The following is a 21209-nucleotide window of genomic DNA, read 5'->3' on the forward strand; positions in this document are numbered from 1 at the left end:
AGGGTTGGGAAGTTTTCCCCCATTATATCCTCAGCTACTCTTCCTAGCCCTTTACGCCTGTCCTCTCCTTCTGGGACACCAGTGATTCTTATATTTGTGCTTTGTTTTATCTGTCATTTCCCTGAGTTCCTATTAAATTTTTTCCATCTTTTTTTTGCCATTTGCTATTTTAAGTCTTTAAAGTCAATTATCCTGTCCTTTATATCACTTATTCTTTCTTCTGTCTCTTCAGATCTGGTGTTGTGTGCCTCTAGAATGTTTTTTATTTAGTCAACAGAGTCTTTAATCTCCTTAATTTCTGCTATTTTTCTGTTTATCTTGCAAATTCCTCTTCTTCTACTGTCTTCTTCATCTCCTTTATTCCATTTGCTATCCCACTTATTTTATTAAGTAGATTTGTATGAACATCTTTGATTAGTTGTTCCAACATCTATGTGTCCTCTGTTGTTTTATTTTGGTCATTAAGCACGGCTATGTCTGTCTGCATTGTGATATGCTTAGTGATCTTCTACTGTCTTCGTAGCTTGCAAATAAATGTCTTTATTGATTTACTTTGGGAGTTGATTTCTTTTACTAGTCTAAGTCCTTGTGTTTGTGGAATGGTTGTACAGCAGGGAGCAGTGCCTGGGGTGGAGCACTCAGTATAGTAATATGTGTCAGTGCACGTATGGGTGCAAGTTGGCATTGTTGTGCTGATGCTTGTGAACATGGGTGCTCACTGGCCAGGGAGAATGTAGATGTGCAGGTGCACTGGTCTGTGGGACTTAGCCATGTTTGCTGGTCTCAGGCACGGGACCCTTTGTGCACATGCGTTGAGCTGTTGCAGCAAATCGGTGTGATGCATTCATGGATTGGTGGCAGATGTGACCCAGCTGCGCAGGTCGGCAGTTTCTCAGAGCTGGGAAGTGAGGCTAAGGGCTGTGTGCATGCGCGATTCTAGGACTGCTGTAATGAGCTGAATGACATAATTGGGGGTCTGTGAGCCTGTGCAGGCCTCATAATGCTGTAAATAAATGCGCTGAGCTCTGGGAGGGTGGGATGAGGCTGTTTGACACTATGGCCCGGGTGCTGGGGTAGCCTAGGTATGAAGGCTAGGTATGAAGCAAGCTCTATGTGCTGGCACAAGCATGCAGGGAATAGGGAGAGGGAGGTAGTGCTCTCGAGATGTGCAGGAGAAGTGAATTGATCTGCACTTTGGGTGGGAGTGTGGGGTAGGTACGTGCACCGCAGGCTGGTGGGGTGGGGGCACCTGGAACATGGGGAATGGAAGTGGTTGGCAGGGTTCAGGTGCGTGGGGTTTGTGGTGAGTCCCCAGTCACAGGGCTGTGCTGGTGAGGGTATGAACGGCCTGGCTTACTTCCTAGTTCTGCAGTTCAGTCCATGCACTCCTGCGGGCTCTGTGGCACTGCACCTCCGTACCAGGCTCCAGCTTTCTGCCTCTCAGTTCCTGTGCCTCTGCAATCAGGGGTGTCACATGTGCAGAAGGCTCTCCGAGGTCAGCTGCACTTCTGAATTGCCACCTCAGTTGCGCTCCTGTCCCTTTTCTAACTTTTCCTTGGAGCAGTGCTAATCTCAAAGTACTCCACTTGGCCAGCTTACCGGAAGTCCTCCTATCATGCTGTTTTTATCACCGTGGCTTCATAATATGATTTAAAGTTAGGTGATGTGAGACCTCCACTTCTTTTTTCTTTCTGAAAATATTTTTAGCTATTCAGGGCATCCTTCTCTTCCAAATAAATTTGGTTATTGGTTTTTCCTTCTGTAAAGTAAGTTGTTGGGATTTTAATTGGTATTGCATTGAATCTATAAATCAGTTTGGGTGGAATTGACATCTTAGCTATATTTAGTTTTTCCATCCATGAACATGGTATGCCCTTCCATTTATTTAGGTCTTCTGTGATTTAACAATTTCTTGTAGTTTTCTGTGTATCAGTCTTTTATATCCTTAGTTTAATTTGTTCCTAAATATTTTATTCTTATGTTTGCAATTGCAAATGTATTTTTTTTCTTGATTTTCTCCTCAGATTACTTATTACTAGTATATAGAAGTACTACTGAGTTTTGGGTGCTCTTGTACCCTGCCACTTTGTTGTACTCATTTATTTGCTCAACTTTGCTATGGGCTTTTTGGAATTTTTGACATACATTATCATATCATCTGCAAACAGTGAGATTTTTACTTCTTCCTTTCCAATGTGTATGCCTTTTATTTCTTTTTCTTGTCTAATTGCTCTGGCTAGAACTTCAAGCCCAATGTTACATAACAATGGTGTCCTGGACATTCTTGTCTTGTTTCTGATCTTAGGGCAGAGCTTTCAGTTTTTCCCCATTGATGATGATGTTAACTGTGTTTTTTTTTTTCATATATTTTCTTTATCAGGTTGAGGAAGTTCCCTTGCATTCATATTCTTTGAAGTGTTTTCCTCAAAGGATTTTAAGTTTTGTCAAATGCCTTTTCTGCATCAATCAAGATTACCATTTGGACTTTTTGGCATTTATTTGTTGATATGTTGTATTAGATCACTTGGTTTTCTTGTGTTGAACCACTCTTGCATACCTGGAATAAATCCCACTTGGTCATGTTGTATAATTCTTTTACTTTACTGCTGGATTTGCCAGAGTTTTGTTGAGAATTTTGCATTTATATTCATTAGAGAGATTGGTGTGTAATTTTTTTTTTCTTGTATTATCTCTGTATGACTTAAGTATTAAGGTGATTTTAACCATAGAATGAGTTAGGTAGCCTTCCCTCCTCTTCAGTTTTTTTTGAAGAGTTTGAGGAGGACTTGTTCTAATTGTTTCTTAAATGCTTGGTAGAATTTACACGTGAAGCTGTCTGGTCCTGGACTTTTCTTTTTGGGGAGCTTCTTGATGACTAATTCAATCACTTTACTTGTGATTGATTGGTTTGTTGAGGTCATCTATTTCTTAAGTCAACTTCTTAACTTTCTAGGAAGTTGTCTATTTCATCTGTGTTGTCTAATTTATTAGCATAAAGTTGCTGAAAGTATCCTCTCATCAACTCCTTTATTTCTGCGGGGTCAGTGGTTATGTCTCCTCTTCCATTCCTGATTTTATTTATTTGCATCCTCTCTCTTTTTCTTTTTGTCAGCCTAACTAAGGTTCCATCAATTTTATTGATTTTCTTAAAGACCTAACTTCTGGTTTTGTTGATTTTTCTTGATTATTTTCATGTTTTCAATTTCATTTATTTCTGCTCTAATCTTCATTATTTCTTTCCTTTTGTTTATTTTGGGGTTTGTCTGCTGTTCTTTCTCTAGTTCTTCCAAGTGAAGTTAATTCCTTGATTTTATCTCTTTCTTACTGTTTTTTTTTTGTGTGTGTGTATTCAGTGAATGAACATTTGTTGATGTCACAGATGCGTTTTTTTCTTTTCTTTTTTTAAAAATATTTTTGGGCAGGCCACAGTGGCTCAGCAGGGAAGAATGCTTGCCTACCGTGCCAGAGGACCTGGGTTCAATTCCCGGTGCCTGCCCATGTTAAAAATATATATATATATTTTTATTGTAAACAAAAAACATACAAACATTCCTGACATACAAACATTCTATACATGAGATACAGTCAGTGGCTCATAGTATCATCACATAGTTGTATATTCATCAGCATGATCATTTTTTAAAATTAATTTTTAATTTATTTATTTATTAATTAAAAAATTTAACTACAGAGTGAAAACATTAACATATGATCATTCCATTGTACATATAGAATCAGTAATTCACAATATCATCACATAGTTGTGTTTTCATTTTCATTTGCCTCAATTTATTTACTGATTTCTCTTGTAATTTCTCCCTTGACCCACTGGTTGTTTAAGAGTGTGTTGTCTAGCCTCAATATATTTGAATTTTTCTTCCTCTCTGCTTGTTATTCATTTCTAACTTCATCCTATTATGGTCTGAGAAAGTGTTTTATATACTTTTAATCTTTTTAAATTTACTGAGACTTGCTTTTTCACCCAGCATATTGTCTGTCCTTGAGAATGATTCATGAGCATTTGAGAAAAATGTGTATCCTGCTGTTGTGGAGTGTAATGTTCTGTGAATGTCTAGTGTTGTTCGTTTATCATATTTATCAAAATCTGTGTTTCCTCATTGATTCTCTGTCTAGATGTTCTATCCCTGATGACAGTGAAGAATTGTGGTCTCCAACTACTATGGTAGAGGTGTCTCCTTCTTTCAGTGTTGTCAGTGTTTTCCTTATGCATTTTGAAGCACTCTGACTCAGTGCATAAATATTTATGATTTTGTCTTCTTGTTTGTTGCTTTTATAAATACATAGTGTCCTTCTTTGTCTCTTTTGCAGTTGAAGTCTAATTTGTCGGATATTAGTATAGCTACCTCTGCTCTTTCTGGTTTTTGTTTGTATGAAATATCTTTTTCTGACCTCTTATTTTCAACCTGTTTTTATCCTTGGGTCTAAAGTGAGTCTCCTTTAAGCAGCATATAGATGGGCCCTGTTTTTTAATCCATTCTTCCATGCTGTATCTTTTGACTGGGGAATTTAATCCATGAACATTTAAGGTTATTACTGTAATGGCAGTACTTTCTTCTACCATTTTGTCTTTTGTAATTTACATGTCATGTCCAACTATTTTTCCTCCTTTTACATTTACTCACAGTCTTCATTTCATTTTTTTTTTTCATTTGTAGATACCATATCCCTGCACCCTCCCTCTCATCGATCACTAGTATTTCCATCTACCCAATTTATTTTACCTCTTACTCCCCCATTATTTATTTAGTTTATATTCATAGGTTTTTACTCACCTGTCCATACCCTGGATAAAAGGAACACCAGACACAAGACTTACAGTTGCATAGTCAGATTATAAAAGTTATATCTTTATCCAGTCGTCTTCAAGAATCAAGACTACTGGAATACAGCTTAAGACTTGCAGGTACTTTCCTCCAGCCATTCCAGTACACCTTAAACTTAAAAGGGATGTCTATAAAAAGCATAAGAATAACCTCCAGGATAACCTCTCAACTCTGTTTGAAATCTCTTGGTCACTGAAACTTTACTTTGTGTAATTTCTTTCTTCCCCCTTTTGGTCAAGAAGGCTTTCTTAATTCCTTGATGCTGGATTTTTGGTCATCCTGGGAATCCTGTTCCTTCTTGCTAGGGAGATTTACACCCCTTGGATTCGTGTCTCATATAGAGGGGAGGGTAGTGAGTTCACCTGCTGAGTTGACTTCGAGAGAGAGGCCATCACCTCTGATCTTTCTCCTACTCTTTAGGGGTATTTGGGCTATACCCATTGTAACTTTTTCATGTTGGAAGGGGCTATTAATAATATGGGATAGAGGGGATAGAACTAGTTGATGTTCTGGAGAGGCTGGCCTCTCTGCATTTCAGAACTTATCTTGTCTAGAGATCCATCTGGAGGATATAGTAACTTCAGTGCATGGAACCTGTATAGAACCTTATGTTATACCCTAGGTGTTCTTTGGAATTAGCAGAAATGGTTTTGGTTGGGGTTTGGCAAACTATGATAGGTAGCGATGTCTAACTAAACTTGTGTAAGAATAGCCTCCAGAGCAGCCTCGCAGCTCTGAACTCTCTTAGCCACTGATACCTTACACTTCTTTCCCCCTTTTTGGTCAGGATGGCATTGTCAATCCTGTGGTGCCAGGGGCTGGCTCATCCCTGGAGTCATCTCCCACACCACCAGGGAGACTTCCCTGAATGTCATGTCCCATGTAGGGGACATGACAGTGATTTCACTAGGAGAATTGGGCTTAGAGTGAGAGAGGCTACATCTGAGCAACAAAAGAGGTCCTCTGGAAATAACTCTTAGGCATACCTATAGGTAAGGTAAACTTCTCCACTATGTAAATAAGCTTCACAAGAGCAAACCTTGAAATCAAGAGCTTGGCCTATTAATTACAGTATCCCTAATGTTTGTCATACTATCAGGGGTTTCCCAGTGGTAAAGTTTAATAGTTCCATAATTTGCTCCCATCCCTCAAGGGACTTTGTAAAACTTTTTGATTTGTTTATAGTTCTTAAGGAAATGAAAGTGTCAAAATTAAGGCACCAACAAGAGATCACCTTCATTCAAGAAAAACTAATGGGTCTGAAACACCTCTGTCAGCTGGTTAGTCACGTGGCTGGCAACTGCTGTTCCTTGCTCCTGGGCTCAGTTGCTTTCAGTCTCTGTCTGTGTGGGGGTTCCTCACTTTGCTTCTCCAGCACTAGCTTTCATCTCTTGGCTTCTCTTGGCTCTTTCAAGGTTCTGGCTTCTTTAACATCTCATGGTGACATCTGCTGGACTCTAAGCATCTCCAAACATCTGCTTCTCTGTCAGAGCCTGTCACCTCTGCTCTGAAGTTTCTTTTGGCTACGTCATTTCTGTCGTTTATGTCAGCTCGGTTGTTTTTGACTCTCCAAAATGTTTCCTCTTTTGTAGGATTCTAGATTCAAGGCCCACCTGGAAGGGGTGGAATCACATCTCCATCTAATCAAAAGATTATACTCACACACACTATATATTCCTTCTAGCCTGCAGGAATGGATTAAATTTAAGGACATGTTTTTCTGGGATACATATAGTTTGAAACCACCACACATGGATTACTTCATTTGATATTAAAAGGAATCTTTAAAGTAGGTGCTATTATTTCACACCTATTTTACAAATAAGGGAAATAGGGCCTGGTAAGGTCACATAGCCAGCTTAACTAGGGTCAGTGTGGGCATCTGGACCCAAAGCCTTATGCCAAAGCCCTTGTTGTTTACAGAGCTTTTGACTACTAACCAATCCACCAATATGTCCTGTCAGTTCAACTTCAAAACATAACTCTCAAAATCAGCTACTTCTCACTACCTTCACAGCTACCACCCTGGTGGCCCAGTCACCATGATTATTAGTCTGAACTATTACAGATGTCTGGTTCCCCATTGCCACTCTTGTATCAGGACAATCCATTCTCACACAATAGCCTGAGTGACCTTTTAAGTCTTAAACATGTTAATATCTTGCTTATTTTCCTAAAAGGCTTCCTATCACAAGGCCCCAAGTGTGCTGGCCCTTCACTACCTCTGCAACCTTGTCTTTTCCCACTCTCTCCTGTCTCACGAAGTTCTAGTCATACGGGCTTCATTCTGAAGTGGGAGCAAGACAAGCTCATGTTCCACCCTAGAGCTTTTCCACGGCTATTTTCTCTACTTCAGACATGTTCTTTTTTATCTTCCAATGACTGTCTCCTTCTCATTCTTCAACCCTCGGCTCACGTAACAATACCCCCCCTTGACTAACTTTGAACTTATTCTGGAAGGGGTGGGGATATGTGTGCATATGTGAATATGAGGAGGAGGCAGCTTGCTTTTATGTCTCCTCAGCCATGTATTTATATATTTTATTCCTTAGGGCTGGTCATTTCTAATTTCATCTGTCATATTTGAATTTTTCATAATATCGGTCTCACAAGATAGCTTTTCTGTTACCTCACCACACTAACCACCATTATTCCTCTATTTTGACAATGAAGCTGAAATTAAAAGAAATAAAGTATCCAGAATCATTAAGCTAGTAAGTGACAAGGCTGAAACTTATAATTCTAAGCACCATTCAGTGCTTTTTTTTTTAGTGAAAAACAAAAAAGAGTGTTCACAGTTGTTTGTAAGCAGTTCAGTAAGGGCAAGTTATATATCAATTTCAAGCTGAAATTTACTAATTTTTATATTTATAGAGCACTATTTGAAAGAATCTTTTAAAAGCAATTTTACCTTTGTTTTCTCATTTTTTTTCATAAAAATATCCAGGTAGGTAACAGGTCAAATTACTTTCATCTTATAGATGAAAGGGGCACAAAGAGGTTAAGGGACTGACTGAAAACATAGGTCTTGAGTTCTAGTTATAATATTTTTCCATTAAACCATTCTGCCTAGTTAACCAAATAACAATATTCAAATAAACTGTCAATACACGAAACACATAGGATGAATTAGAACAGTTAAGAAAAGTGTAATTATATTACACTTAGGGTTTATTTGCTTAAGGAGCTGTCATAAGGAGACAGCATATGTATTAGGATTCCCATGTCTGAAAAGGGTAAGGTCAAAAAGGAACATACCAGAATCACAAAATTTTAAAAATCACAGATAAAGGAAAACGTGGATCAAGGACGCACTCTTTAAAAAGAGACAGACATGGCTATTAACAAGATTGGAATATATCTAGTCTTAAAAATGAATGCTAAGGAGGCTGACGTGACATTCCACAATGATGGAATCTTCGATAGATGGAGTACAGGAGTGAACATCAATGCCATACTCCTAAGATTGAGGCAAAAGATTTAAACATTTATCCAGTAATTTAGTGTAAACTAATTCCCATTCTTTTTATATTATGAAAGGAGGATTTTTTAACATATTGAGAGACTATACACAGGAATCCGCACCTGACTTAAGAGTCTGCTTCATTCACTTTACTGGGGGATTGATTTTGTCTTTCAGAGAACAACCATTAAATTTTCTCTTCTCTCCCACAAGATTTTAAAAATAATCAAGCATTATGTAGAAATACAGAAAGTATTGTATCAAGTAATACATGAAAAACAGAAATCAAAATGATACATGTACATTGACAGCAAGTACGCTGGTGTACTCTGTACCAAGTGACACTGCTGAGTTTACAAACTCTGTAAACTGGTGATAGTAATTTCCAAGGAATATACTTAATCAGACCCTTAGATACTCTAGAAACCTGTATTTTAAACAAAAGACCCAGTGATACTAGGTTTTGATTGAAACTATGGTTTAAGAAAAGCAATTCTAACCGTATCATGTGTCACATTAAATATATGATAAAATTAAATTATAGTTTTATACTTAAAAAAATTTTTAAAAATTAATAAAAAAGAAAAAAATTAAATTATAATGTAATTGAACACCACCACTAAAAATAAAATTTCTTTCTACAAAGCATTAACAGATATCTAAGTAGAATATCGTTAAAAAGTGAGAGAAAATGAAATTGTGTATGCTGTAATTGTATTCATAAAGTATTCTAACCAAAAACTATACAACAATGTGAAACATTAATGTCAGATTCCACTATGAAAGATGTTACTCTGAATTCATGTTTCATTGAGCGTCAGAAACCAGCAATCTTTTAGTCTTTTTCTTGTACATTATTCTGTATCCACATTCTCTGCATCTGATTGGATCCCTGGATTTTATTTTGTTTTCTGTGTGACAGTCTCCACAGATATAGGTCATTGGCTGCTGCTTTGAGGGTTGCACAGCCTTCTGGGTGTCCATTGTTAGTCCACAGCACAGAGAAATCTCTCCTTTTTTAAAAAATATAGGCATTTAGGGCAATAAATTTTCCTCTGAGCACTGCCTTTGCACCCAGAGCCTGAGTCTCCTCATAAGGAAAGTGGGGATGGCAATATACTGTACTCGGGGCTATTGTAAGGACTGCATGCTACAACACTTGTAAATTCTTGACATAGAGCCAGGCTTAGGGTGAGGGCTCAATATCTGGTGGCTGTCGGAAGGAGAAAACAGGAGAGGAAACAGGAAGAGAGGAAAGAGAGGGAAGAAGGTAGGGGTGGGGGTGGGGTTGAGTAAGATTTCCTATTTAGTTTCTAAACAAATCAAAGACCAAGAAAGGAGAAAAAATACTTTCCCCACTGAAGAATTTCCTAATCCCCTCTGGCTTGAGTTTCCTCCCAGCATGATAGCTAACCATCTACATTTATTTTCTGTCTATTTTTTAAACAGTTTCATTCACATACCATACAGTCCATCATAAGCCAGTCAGTGGCTCCCAGTATAATCACATAATTATGCACTCACCACCACGATCTGTATGGGAACATTTCTATGTCTTACCAAAGAAAGAGCAAGAGAGAGAATAAAAGAATAAAAAGAAAAATAACAACCCCTCCACCAAGAAACCCCTACTCCTTATATTCTGCTCTAAGTGACATTTAGTTTTGATATATTGTCTTTGTTACAATTAATGGGAGCATATTACAGTGTTTCTATTAGCTATAGGTCCTATTTTGCATTGATTGTATTTTTTCTGTATATCATCCCATCTTTAACACTTTGCAATGTTGACATTCATTTGTTCTCCCTCATGTGAAAACTTTCTTATATTTGGACATTTAATCACCATCATTGTCCACTCTAGGTTTCGCTATGTTACACAGTCCCAGTTTTTATCCTTGTTTTAGTTTGCAAGCTGCCAGAGTGCGGTATACCAGAACTGGATTTGTTTTAAAAAGGGTAATTTAATAAGTTACAAGTTTTCAGTTCTGAGGAAGGGAAAGTGTCCAAATTATGGCACCACCAAGAGGTTATCTTCACTCAAGAAAAGCTGATGGGTCAGGAATACCTCTGTCAGCTGGTTAGTCACCTGGCTGGCCTCTGCTGGTCCCTTGCTCCTGGACTCATTTGCTTTCAGCCTCGGTTCCTGTGGAGGTTCCTTACTTTACTTCTCCAGGGCTGGCTTTAATCCCTGGGCTTCCCTTGGCTCTCTCCAGTTTCTGACTTGCTTAACATCTCATGGTGACATATGCTGGGCTCCAAGCATCTCCAAACATTCTTGTCTCTCTTCTCCACCTGTCTACATCTGTGTCAACTCTGCTATAAAGTTTCCATGGGCTCTGAGTCTTCTGTCTTTTTTCTAGGCTCTGTCATTTCTGTAGGCTTCTGTTGTTTCTCTAGGCTCTGTTGTTTTTGAGTTTTCTGCAAAATGTTTTCTCTTTTAAGGGATTCTGGTAAATCAATCAAGCCCCACCTGGAATGGATGGAGTCACGTCTCCATCTGATAAAAAGTCAACACCCACAGTTGGGCACGCCAAATCTCCATGGAGATAATCTAATCAAAAGATTCCAACCTTATTGTTAAATCTGAATTAAAAAAAAGTCTGCCTCCAGAGGATGTAATCAAGATTGAAATGTGGCTTTTTCTGGGGTACATAATACTTTCATACCAGCACAATCCTCTATATTTCCTTCTGGTTTCATACATGCCCAGACCTTCCTCTTTCAACCATACTCACACTCAGTTTTTTGTTCATTATAATTACAAAAAACTGTGCTACTGTCTGATATTCTTGTGCTATTCATTTCTGGATCTTTAAAATCCATTCTTTTTAACATTCTGTGCTTCTGTATCAAATGCCTCATCTCTACCCAATTTGTATCTCCTGATAATTTGTGCGTCAACTTTAACTCTCAGAGTTTGCTTTTTCTTGTTAGTTCATATTAATGAGACCACAGGCATTTGTCATTTTGTTTCTGGCTAATTTCACTCAACACAATGTCCTGGAGATTCATCCACATTCTTGTTGTATGCATCATTACTTTATTCACTCTTAGAGTTGTGTAATGTTTTTCATGTAAAGGCAGTATTTTCTTCTACCATTTTGGCTTTTGATTTTATGTGTCATATCTTATTTTTATTTCTATTTTTACCCTTCGTCGTACTCTTCCTTTCTACCGTTTCCTCTAGACCTATCTTTCGTGTCTTTTCCTATCTACCTTTATTGCTCCCTTTAGTATTTCTTGTAGGGCAGGTCTCTTGTTCACAAATTCTGTCAGTGTTGGAATATGTTTTAAAGTCTCCTTCATTTTTTAAAAAAACTTTGATTGCGTTATCTTCACACACGTACAGTCCATCCAAAATATACAATCATCACATAGTTGTGTATTCATCACCATGGTCATTTTTAGAACATTTGCATCACCCTGGAAAAAGAAATAAAAAGAAAAAACTCATACACCCATACCCCTTACCCTTCCTTGTCATTGACCACCGGTATTTCAGTCTCCCCAATTGTTTTTTCTCCCTACCCCCCATTATTTATTTTTTTCTTCTAATTTGTTTACTAATCTACCCACATCTTTTACCTCTTATCCCTCCCCCTATTATTTATTTTTTGTCCTTAAAAATTTTTATTTTTTTAAACATAACAACATACATACACAAACATTCTTACCATATGATCATTCCATTCTTGGCATATAATCAGAAACTCACAATATCATCGCCGTGATCATTTCTTAGAACATTTGCATCAATTCAGGAAAAGAAATAAAAAGAAAAAAGAAAAAAACTCATACATACCATACCCCTTACCTCTCCCTCTCACTGACTGCTAGTATTTCCATGTACCCAATATAAATATTAGCCTTTGTTTCCCCTATTTTTTTCTATACCCTTAACACTCCCTTTCATTGATCACTAGCATTTCAGTCTACTAAATTTATTTTGACATTCGTTCTCCCTATTATTTATTTATTTATTTTAAATTCATGTTTTACTCATCTGTCCATACTGTAGATAAAAGGAACATCAGACACAAGGTTTTCACAATCACACAGTCACGTTGTGAAAGCCATATCATTATACAGTCATCTTCAAGAACCATGGCTACTGAACACAGCTCTACATTTTCAGGCACTTCCCTTGAACTTCTCCAATATACCTTAACTAAAAAGGTAATCTGTATATAATGCATAAGAATAGCCTCCAGGATAACCTCTCGGCTCTGAAATTTCTCAGACATTGACACTTTAGTTTGTCTTAGTTTTCTCTTCCCCCTTTGGTTGAGAAGATTTTCTCAATCCCTTGATGCTGAGTCTCAGCTCATTCTAGGATCTCTGTCCCATGTTGCCAAGAAGGTTTACACACCTGGGGGTCATGTCCCATGTAGAGAGGGGGAGGGCAGTGAGTTTGTTTGCTCTGTTGGCTGAGAGACAGAGAGCAACAAAACAGGTTCTCTGGGGGTGACTCTTATGCCTAATTTTTTTTTTCATTTTTTTTTATTAATTAAAAAAAGAATTAACAAAACAATTGGAAATCATTCCATTCTACATGTACAATCAGTAATTCTTAATAACATCACATAGTTGCATATTCATCATTTCTTAGTACATTTGCATCGATTTAGAAAAAGAAATAAAAAAATAAAAAGACAACAGAATAAGAATTAAAACATTAATAGAAAGAAAAAAAAAAAACCTATACCTCACATGCAGCTTCATTCAGTGTTTTAACATAATTGCATTACAATTGGGTAGTATTGTGCTGTCCATTTCTGAGTTTTTATATCCAGTCCCGTTGTACAGTCTGTATCCCTTCAGCGCCAGTTACCCCTTCTCTTTTTTTTTAACGGAAAAAAAGAAATTAACCCAACATTTAGAAATCATACCATTCTACATATGCAATCAGTAATTCTTAACATCATCACATAGATGCATGATCATCATTTCTTAGTACATTTGCATCGGTTTAGAAAAACTAGCAACATAACCGAAAAAGATATAGAATGCTAATATAAAGACAAAAATAAAAGTAATAATAGTAAAGTCAAAACAAAACAAAACAAAACAAAACAAAAACCTATAGCTCAGATGCAGCTTCATTCAGTGTTTTAACAAGATTACTTTACAATTAGGTATTATTGTGCTGTCCATTTTTGAGTTTTTGTATCTAGTCCTGTTACACCGTCTGTATCCCTTCAACTCCAATTGCCCATTATCTTACCCTGTTTCTACCTCCTGCTGGACTCTGTTACCAATGACATATTCCAAATTTATTCTTGAATGCCTGTTCACATCAGTGGGACCATACAGTATTTGTCCTTTAGTTTTTGGCTAGACTCACTCAGCATAATGTTCTCTAGGTCCATCCATGTTATTACATGCTTCATAAGTTGATCCTGTCTTAAAGCTGCATAGTATTCCATCGTATGTATATACCACAGTTTGTTTAGCCACTCTTCTGTTGATGGAGATTTCGGCTGTTTCCATCTCTTTGCAATTGTAAATAACGCTGCTATAAACATTGGTGTGCAAATGTCCGTTTGTGTCTTTGCCCTTAAGTCCTTTGAGTAGATTCCCAGCAATGGTATTGCTGGGTCGTATGGCAATTCTATATTCAGCTTTTTGAGGAACCGCCAAACTGCCTTCCACAGTGGTTGCACCATTTGACATTCCCACCAACAGTGGATAAGTGTGCCTCTTTCTCCGCATCCTCTCCAGCACTTGTCATTTTCTGTTTTGTTGATAATGGCCATTTTGGTGGGTGTGAGATGATATCTCATTGTGGTTTTGATTTGCATTTCTCTAATGGCCAGGGACATTGAGCATCTCTTCATGTGCCTTTTGGCCATTTGTATTTCGTCTTCTGAGAGGTGTCTGTTCAAGTCTTTTTCCCATTTTGTAATTGGGTTGGCTGTCTTTTTGTTGTTGAGATGAACAATCTCTTTATAAATTCTGGATAGTAGACCTTTATCTGATATATCATTTCCAAATATTGTCTCCCATTGTGAAGGCTGTCTTTCTACTTTCTTGATGAAGTTCTTTGATGCACAAAAGTGTTTAATTTTGAGGAGCTCCCATTTATTTATTTCCTTCTTCAGTGCTCTTGCTTTAGGTTTAAGGTCCATAAAACCGCCTCCAGTTGTAAGATCCATAAGATATCTCCCAACATTTTCCTCTAACTGTTTTATGGTCTTAGACCTAATGTTTAGATCTTTGATCCATTTTGAGTTAACTTTTGTATAGGGTGTGAGATACGGGTCCTCTTTCATTCTTTTGCATATGGATATCCAGTTCTCTAGGCACCATTTGTTGAAGAGACTGTTCTGTCCCAGTGGTTGGCTTGACTACCTTACAAAGATCAAATGTCCATAGATGGGAGGGTCTATATCTGAGCACTCTAATCGATTCCTTTGGTCAATATATCTTTCTTTATGCCAGTACCATGCTGTTTTGACCACTGTGGCTTCATAATATGCCTTAAAGTACACGCCGCGTGAGACCTCCAGCTTTGTTTTTTTTCCCTCAAGATACTTTTAGCAATTCGGGGCACCCTGCCCTTCCAAATAAATTTGGTTATTGGTTTTTCTATTTCTGAAAAGTAAGTTGTTGGGATTTTGATTGGTATTGTTTTGAATCTGTAAATCAATTTAGGTAGGATTGGCATCTTAACTATATTTAGTCTTCCAATCCATGAACACGGTATGCCCTTCCATCTATTTAGGTCTTCTGTGATTTCTTTTAACAGTTTTTTGTAGTTTTCTTTGTATAAGTTTGTTGTCTCTTTAGTTAAATTTATTCCTAAGTATTTTATTCTTTTAGTTGCAATTGTAAATGGAATTCATTTCTTGATTTCCCCCTCAAATTGTTCATTACTAGTGTATAGAAACACTACAGATTTATGAATGTAGATCTTGTAACCTGCCATTTTGCTGTACTCATTTATTAGCTCTAGTAGTTTTGCTGTGGATTTTTCAGGGTTTTTGACATATAGTATCATATCTTCAAACAGTGATAGTTTTACTTCTTCCTTTTCAATTTTGATGCCTTGTATTTCTTTTTCTTGTCTAATTGCTCTGACTAGAACTTCCAACACAATGTTGAATAACAGTGGTGATAGTAGACATCCTTGTCTTGTTCCTAATCTTGCCCTTGCCTTTTTTATATACTCCCTCAATTCATTGATTTGATTTTGATGAGGTTCTTTCTATGTCTCTTAGAACATTCTGAATTGTTTCTACTCCCGTATCTCATTTGAATTGTTGGTTTGCTCCTTTGACTGGGCCATGTCTTCAGTTTCCCTAGTATGATTCATTATTTTTTTGTCTAGGTATGTAAAATCCTTAATTGTTTATTCTGGAAATTGTTTTCATTTTTTATTTTTTTTTACCTTGGATTTTCTTGCTGACTTTGTTGTCTATCTGTTCTTTGACATTCAGTTCAGCTTTTTCAAGACCTGTAGCTTAGGTTTTGTTTAACAGATCAGAATTTTTCAGTTCTGGTTTTCTTGTTTCTTGCCCTGCGTGTATGGTGCCTCCCCTCCACTCCCTGGAGTGTCTACCTTTGGAGTGTTTATTTAGGTATTACAGACTGCAATCAGATTTTCCCAGACCAAACTGGCCCCCTCTCAGGAGGAAAGTGTCACATGCGTTAGTTTTTCCTATGGGTGAGACCCAGCAGGTTGAAAGACTTTCCGATGTTGCCTCTGGACTCTGTGTTTTTCCTATCCTTCCCGGTACGTAGCACTTGTCTGTGTGTGGGTCCTACCAGCGTAAGGTGATGTGGTACCTTTAACTTCAGCAGACTCTCACTGCTGGGGTTGTTATTGAAGCAGAGGAGAGGTTGTAGGCGGGTTTTAATTGCTTCAGTTTTCCAGATCCTGGGGTCTGAATTCCTTGAAGGAGGAATTCTACCTGAGTTGGGCCCCACCCCTCTCCTGGGGAAGGTACTGCCTCCAGACAAACTGTGAAATAAGGTTAATCTATACTGGGACAGTGGAGCCCAAGAAGCCCTGCAGCTGTATCCAAAGAACAGTCAAGGTGTAGAAACATAGCCACAAAAAAGAAAAAGAAAAAACACCCTTTTCAGAGCAGGACCCCCATTTGTTGGATTTGCCAATGAAGAGCTGAAGTTGGTACATTGTTCTGTGTATCTCCAGGTCCTGTGTTCCTCCTCCTTTCAAGTATTTGTGCTGTCCGATCTAAAAACCTCTTTTTCCATCAACCTTTGCCCCCTCTGCACCAGGGCAAAAACTAGCAAACTCAGCTTTTACTTGAGCTTGGGGCCTCTTTTTAGTAGTCAGAATTTTTAAAGTAATTCCACACTGGGGCGTATTTTAGTAGTCAGAATTTTTAAAGTAATTCCACATTTGGAGCTTGGTATAGCTCAGCCCCTTGCTGTCAGTAAAGTTTCTTTCCTTTCCCTCTGGGAAGCAGCCTGTGGGGGAGGAGTGGCGGCTGCCTCAGGTTGGGGGACTCATGGTTCTGGGTGGGATCGCACCTGTTCCAGCTTGTCCATACCGATATGGCTCCGGCAGTTGATCTGTGCTGTTCCTGGCTATTTACTAGCTGCCCTGGAGGACAAACTAAATCACACACCTTACTAAGCCACCATCTTGGCTCCTTATCCTTATTTTTTAATTTATCTGTCCATACCCTGGATAGAAAGGAGTCTCAGACACAAGGTTTTCACAATCACGCAGTCCCTACATTGTAAAAGCTGTATCGTTTTATAATTGTCTTCAAGAATCAGGGCTACTTCTCCATCCACTTTGAACGACAGTTTTGCCCAATATTGAGTTTTTGGTTGGTAGTTTTCTGTTTCAGTCTCTTCAATATATTGTAATACTGCCTTCTTGCTTCCATGGTTTATGCTGAAAGAATTTTCCACATAGTCTTATTGAGGTTCCCATGTGTGCCATGGATCATTTTCTCTTTACGATTTTCAGAATTCTGTTTGCCTTTGATATTTGACAGTCTGATTAGTAAGTATCTTTGAGTCGGTCTGTTCACATTTATTATGTTTGGTGTCCACTGTGCTTTCCACTGTGCTTTTATCTGTAATTTTCTGTTTATACAGGAGTTGGGAAATTTTCAGTGATTATTTCCTTCATCATTCTTTCTGCCTGTTTCTCCTCTCTTCTCCTTTTGGGACGCCAAAAACACATATATTCATCTGCTTCATGTTGTCATTCAGTTCCCTGAAACCCGCTCCCATTTTTACATTCTTTTTCCTATGTATTCTTTTGTGTGTGGGACTCTCCTCTAGTTCACTAATCCTTTCTTATTCCTCTTCAGATCTGCTGTTGTATGCCTCTGTTGTATTTTTCATCTCTTCTGTTGTGCTGGTCCTGTAAGTTCTGCCATTTGTTTTTTCAAACTTTTGGGCTGTTCTGTATGGTCTTCTTTATATCCTTCGTCTTTTTATCCATATTTTCCTTCACTCATTGATTTGTTTCAGAGGATTTGTTTGAGCATCTGTAATCTCATATGAAGTGTTTGTTCCTTTGACTGGGCCATATCTTCATTCTTCCCTAGAATGACTGGTGATGTTTTGCTGGCTTCTGGCCATCTGATTTCCTTGATTAGTTTATTTTGGATGTCATTTTCTGTCTTTTACCTAGTGTTTTTCTTTTTGGTTGGTTTTGTTCTCTAACTTTACTTTGACACTCAGGTCAACTTATTCTTGACCTCTACATGGGTTCTGTTTAACTGATCTGAATTTTTCAGCTCTTGTTTTCTGGTTCTTGCCTTGCCTGTATTTAGCCTCCCCAGATAGATTGACCCCAATCAGATTTTCCCAGACAAGGCAGATTTTCTCCATGTTTCAGGAGGAGGTTGTAATCAGTATCATGTTTCCCTGAGGATGAGACCTGTGGAACCTCTAGACTCTCTGCATTTTCTTTTATGCCCATTTCATGGCGCTTGTCAGCCCTCATCTGCCTGCCCCCATAAAGTGGTATGGAGCCTTTAATTGTCAGCCTGCCAGGGGCGTGGTTGAGACAGAGACTGAGGTTAGAGGCAAGCTGCTGCTGTTTCTGATTTACAGCCCCTGGGGCTGAATTCTCTGAAACAGGGCCGCTACTTGAGCTGGGCCCTGCCCTCCTTCTCTTGGGGAAGATGAGCCCTTTAGGAATTTATCTCCACTTGTTACCTTGTTTCTCAGACTTACCTTAACCTCCACCCTTGCCTGCGTCAGTAATGACAATCGAAAATGCCTGAGACTTTCTTAAATAGGCTGCTAAGAATAGTTAAAAAATTAAATTCCCTTCAGAGCTGGTCTTCAGCCCCTTGGGTTCGGCAGTCAAGAACTGGAGTTGATACCTGGCTCTGTTTGCCCCTTTTCTTGGGGCTCAAATCTTTTCCAGTATTCTGAGCTCAGCTGACTTCAAACGCCTCCCCCCCCCCATCCCCCAGCCCTGTCTCTCTACCAGGAGAAACCTCCAGGTTCCTTTCCTGCTTGCCTCTGGTTTTATCTGTTACCCCAGCTTGTATTCATCCATCTGGATTTGGAAATTAAAACTACCATTAAAACTTGATTGAGCTACCTTCCCTTGTTCCTAGTAGTGACTTCTTCTTTTCACCTGGGGCTTGTCTCCAAAACATTCTGTTGAGCTAGTTGGGGAGGGGCCCCAGCCTCAGCAGTTTGGGAGATCAACTTAACAGTTCAGTGCTGTGCCCTCAGCCCTTCCATCTATTTCACACTGGTGTATGATTTGTGTTTCATGTCCCCCAAACAGCTGTTACAGGCAGTTCCTCCAGCTTCCCTAGAGGACTAACTAAATTGCACACCTCCCTATACAGCCATCTTGCCCCACCTCCAACAACATTAAAAAAAAGTTTGTCTGCTATATCCCAAGTGTCGTCCTCCTCATTGATTGTTTCTGTTGCTCTAATTTTCTCTGCCTGGTCTATCACTTCCTGTTTCTTTGTACGTTTTGTAATTTTTTGTTGAAATCTGGGCATTTTGATATTTTAATCATATTAAATTTAATTAAAATTTAATCAACCTAACTCAAATGTACACTCCAGTGCTTAATTAAACAGTTAGTGTTATTACAGAGCTTTTCTTGAATTTCAGAAGCTAACAAAATAAAATTAAAAAAGAACAAGTAAAAAAGAAAACATGTTTCCCAATTTTTGCTGAGTGCTCTATGCATGTACTCTCTTTCAGAGCTTGTCTATACGGTGAGTTTAGGAAATAGCTGCAAGCCAAAGTACAGGGGCCTCCCTGATGCTTGCTCTACATGTGTCTTGTCTCGGGTATGCAGGTGAGGCCCTAGGAATTCCCCTTTTTACAAGGATACAAATTTCTCCTTTTCCCCAGGAAACAGCTTCCTGATGGTCCAAGGTACAGCATGAAACTGACTGGAATCACCAAGAGATATGGCTTCTGTGAGAATTTGGGGGCCGTAAATATCTATTGATGTGTGTATTAGTTATGTTTTCTTCCTTTAAGGAAAAGATTTGGAAATTTATGTGCCAAGCATATTATATGTACTATTGCAGCATATTTAACGTTCACATTCATAACTGTTTCATGAGGTAGTTATTTTTTCCATTTGAAAAGCTGACATTCAAAGCTAAGTAAAATTTGCAAGGTCACAGCAAATTGCAGAGAGAGAATTTATATTAAAATTCATTTTACACCATAGCTTGTGTTCTTTCTACTATACTGAGGTAGAATATAAAACTTTTTTGTTGTAATGCAGCTGATATCTTAACCTATTAAAATTAGGTTGTTTCTTCGAGGTGTGTACTAATCTTTTCTAGATTATTCTAATTAGGTACTCCTGTATGGTTAGGTCAGTATAGATCCAAACTTAAATACCCTGTTTTAAAAAATGACAGCTCTTCAAACAATTTAGGCAATTTACAAAAGAAATACAGATAACCAATAAGCATATAAAAGTTGTTTAACTTTGTTTAAAAGCGAATAAAAGCAGTTTAAAATAGGTGTTGATTTTTTAACCTTTCAAGTTGATAAGAATAAAGAGATTTCTGATGCTGTGTTTTGGTGTGGGTATGAGGAAATAGGCACCCTAATACATTGTTTTTTTTTTTTTTTTTAACATGGGCAGGCACCGGGAATCGAACCCGGGTCCTCGGGCATGGTAGGCAAGCATTCTTGCCTGCTGAGCCACCATGGCCCGCCCCTTAATACATTCTTGATAAGAGTGTATGCTGACTTGACCTTCTTAGAGGTCTCTTTTTTTTCTTTAACTTTTTAAATTGTGAAATATAAAATATATACAGAAAAGTGATAAATTTCGAAGTTCAGTTTGAGTTGCTGTAGAGCAAATTTCAAAGTGTGATATGGTTGTACTTCCACAATTTCAGTTACTTCCTTCTAACTGTTCTAATATATTAGAGACTAACAAGAAATATCAATGTGTAGTAATCCAGTATCACAATCATTTGTTAGATCCCATTTCCTCTGTTATGAGTCCTCCCTCTCTTTTTTTTTTTTTTTTTTTTTTTAGAAAGACAGAGAAGGAAGGAAGGATAGAAGGAAGGAAGAAAGGGAAACATCTTTAAACATTTTCTTATTTTATTATATTTTGTTTGTTTGTTTGTTTTTTACATGGGCTGGGGCCGGGAATCGAACCGGGGTCCTCCGGCATGGCAGGCAAGCACTCTTGCCCGCTGAGCCACCGCGGCCCGCCCCTCCCTCTCATTTGATCCTTCTTCCAATCTTCAAGAATTCTCATTTGATCCTTCTTCCAATCTTCAAGAATATTTGGGCAGTTTAGAAGCCATTCTTTTTGTTTGTTTGTTTAAAATATTTTTATCGAGATACCTTCTTGTACCATATAGTCTATCCAAAGTATGCAATCAGTAGCTCACAATATCATCATATAGTTCTGTATTCATCACCATGGTCATTTTTAGAACATTTAC

General features: G+C 38.1%; 1 protein-coding gene and 1 pseudogene across 4 annotated transcripts in view; one reads left to right on the forward strand and one right to left on the reverse strand.

Annotated features, from left to right (window-relative positions):
• PAN3 (poly(A) specific ribonuclease subunit PAN3) overlaps window positions 1-21209 on the forward strand; it is a 212657-nt gene that overhangs the window by 29495 nt on the left and 161953 nt on the right. The gene's annotated exons all lie outside the window — the stretch shown is intronic.
• On the reverse strand, window positions 9115-9291 carry LOC143681686 (DNA-directed RNA polymerases I, II, and III subunit RPABC4 pseudogene; annotated as a pseudogene).

The sequence above is a fragment of the Tamandua tetradactyla genome, chromosome 4, assembly GCF_023851605.1.
Source record: "Tamandua tetradactyla isolate mTamTet1 chromosome 4, mTamTet1.pri, whole genome shotgun sequence".
Lineage (NCBI taxonomy): Eukaryota > Metazoa > Chordata > Mammalia > Pilosa > Myrmecophagidae > Tamandua > Tamandua tetradactyla.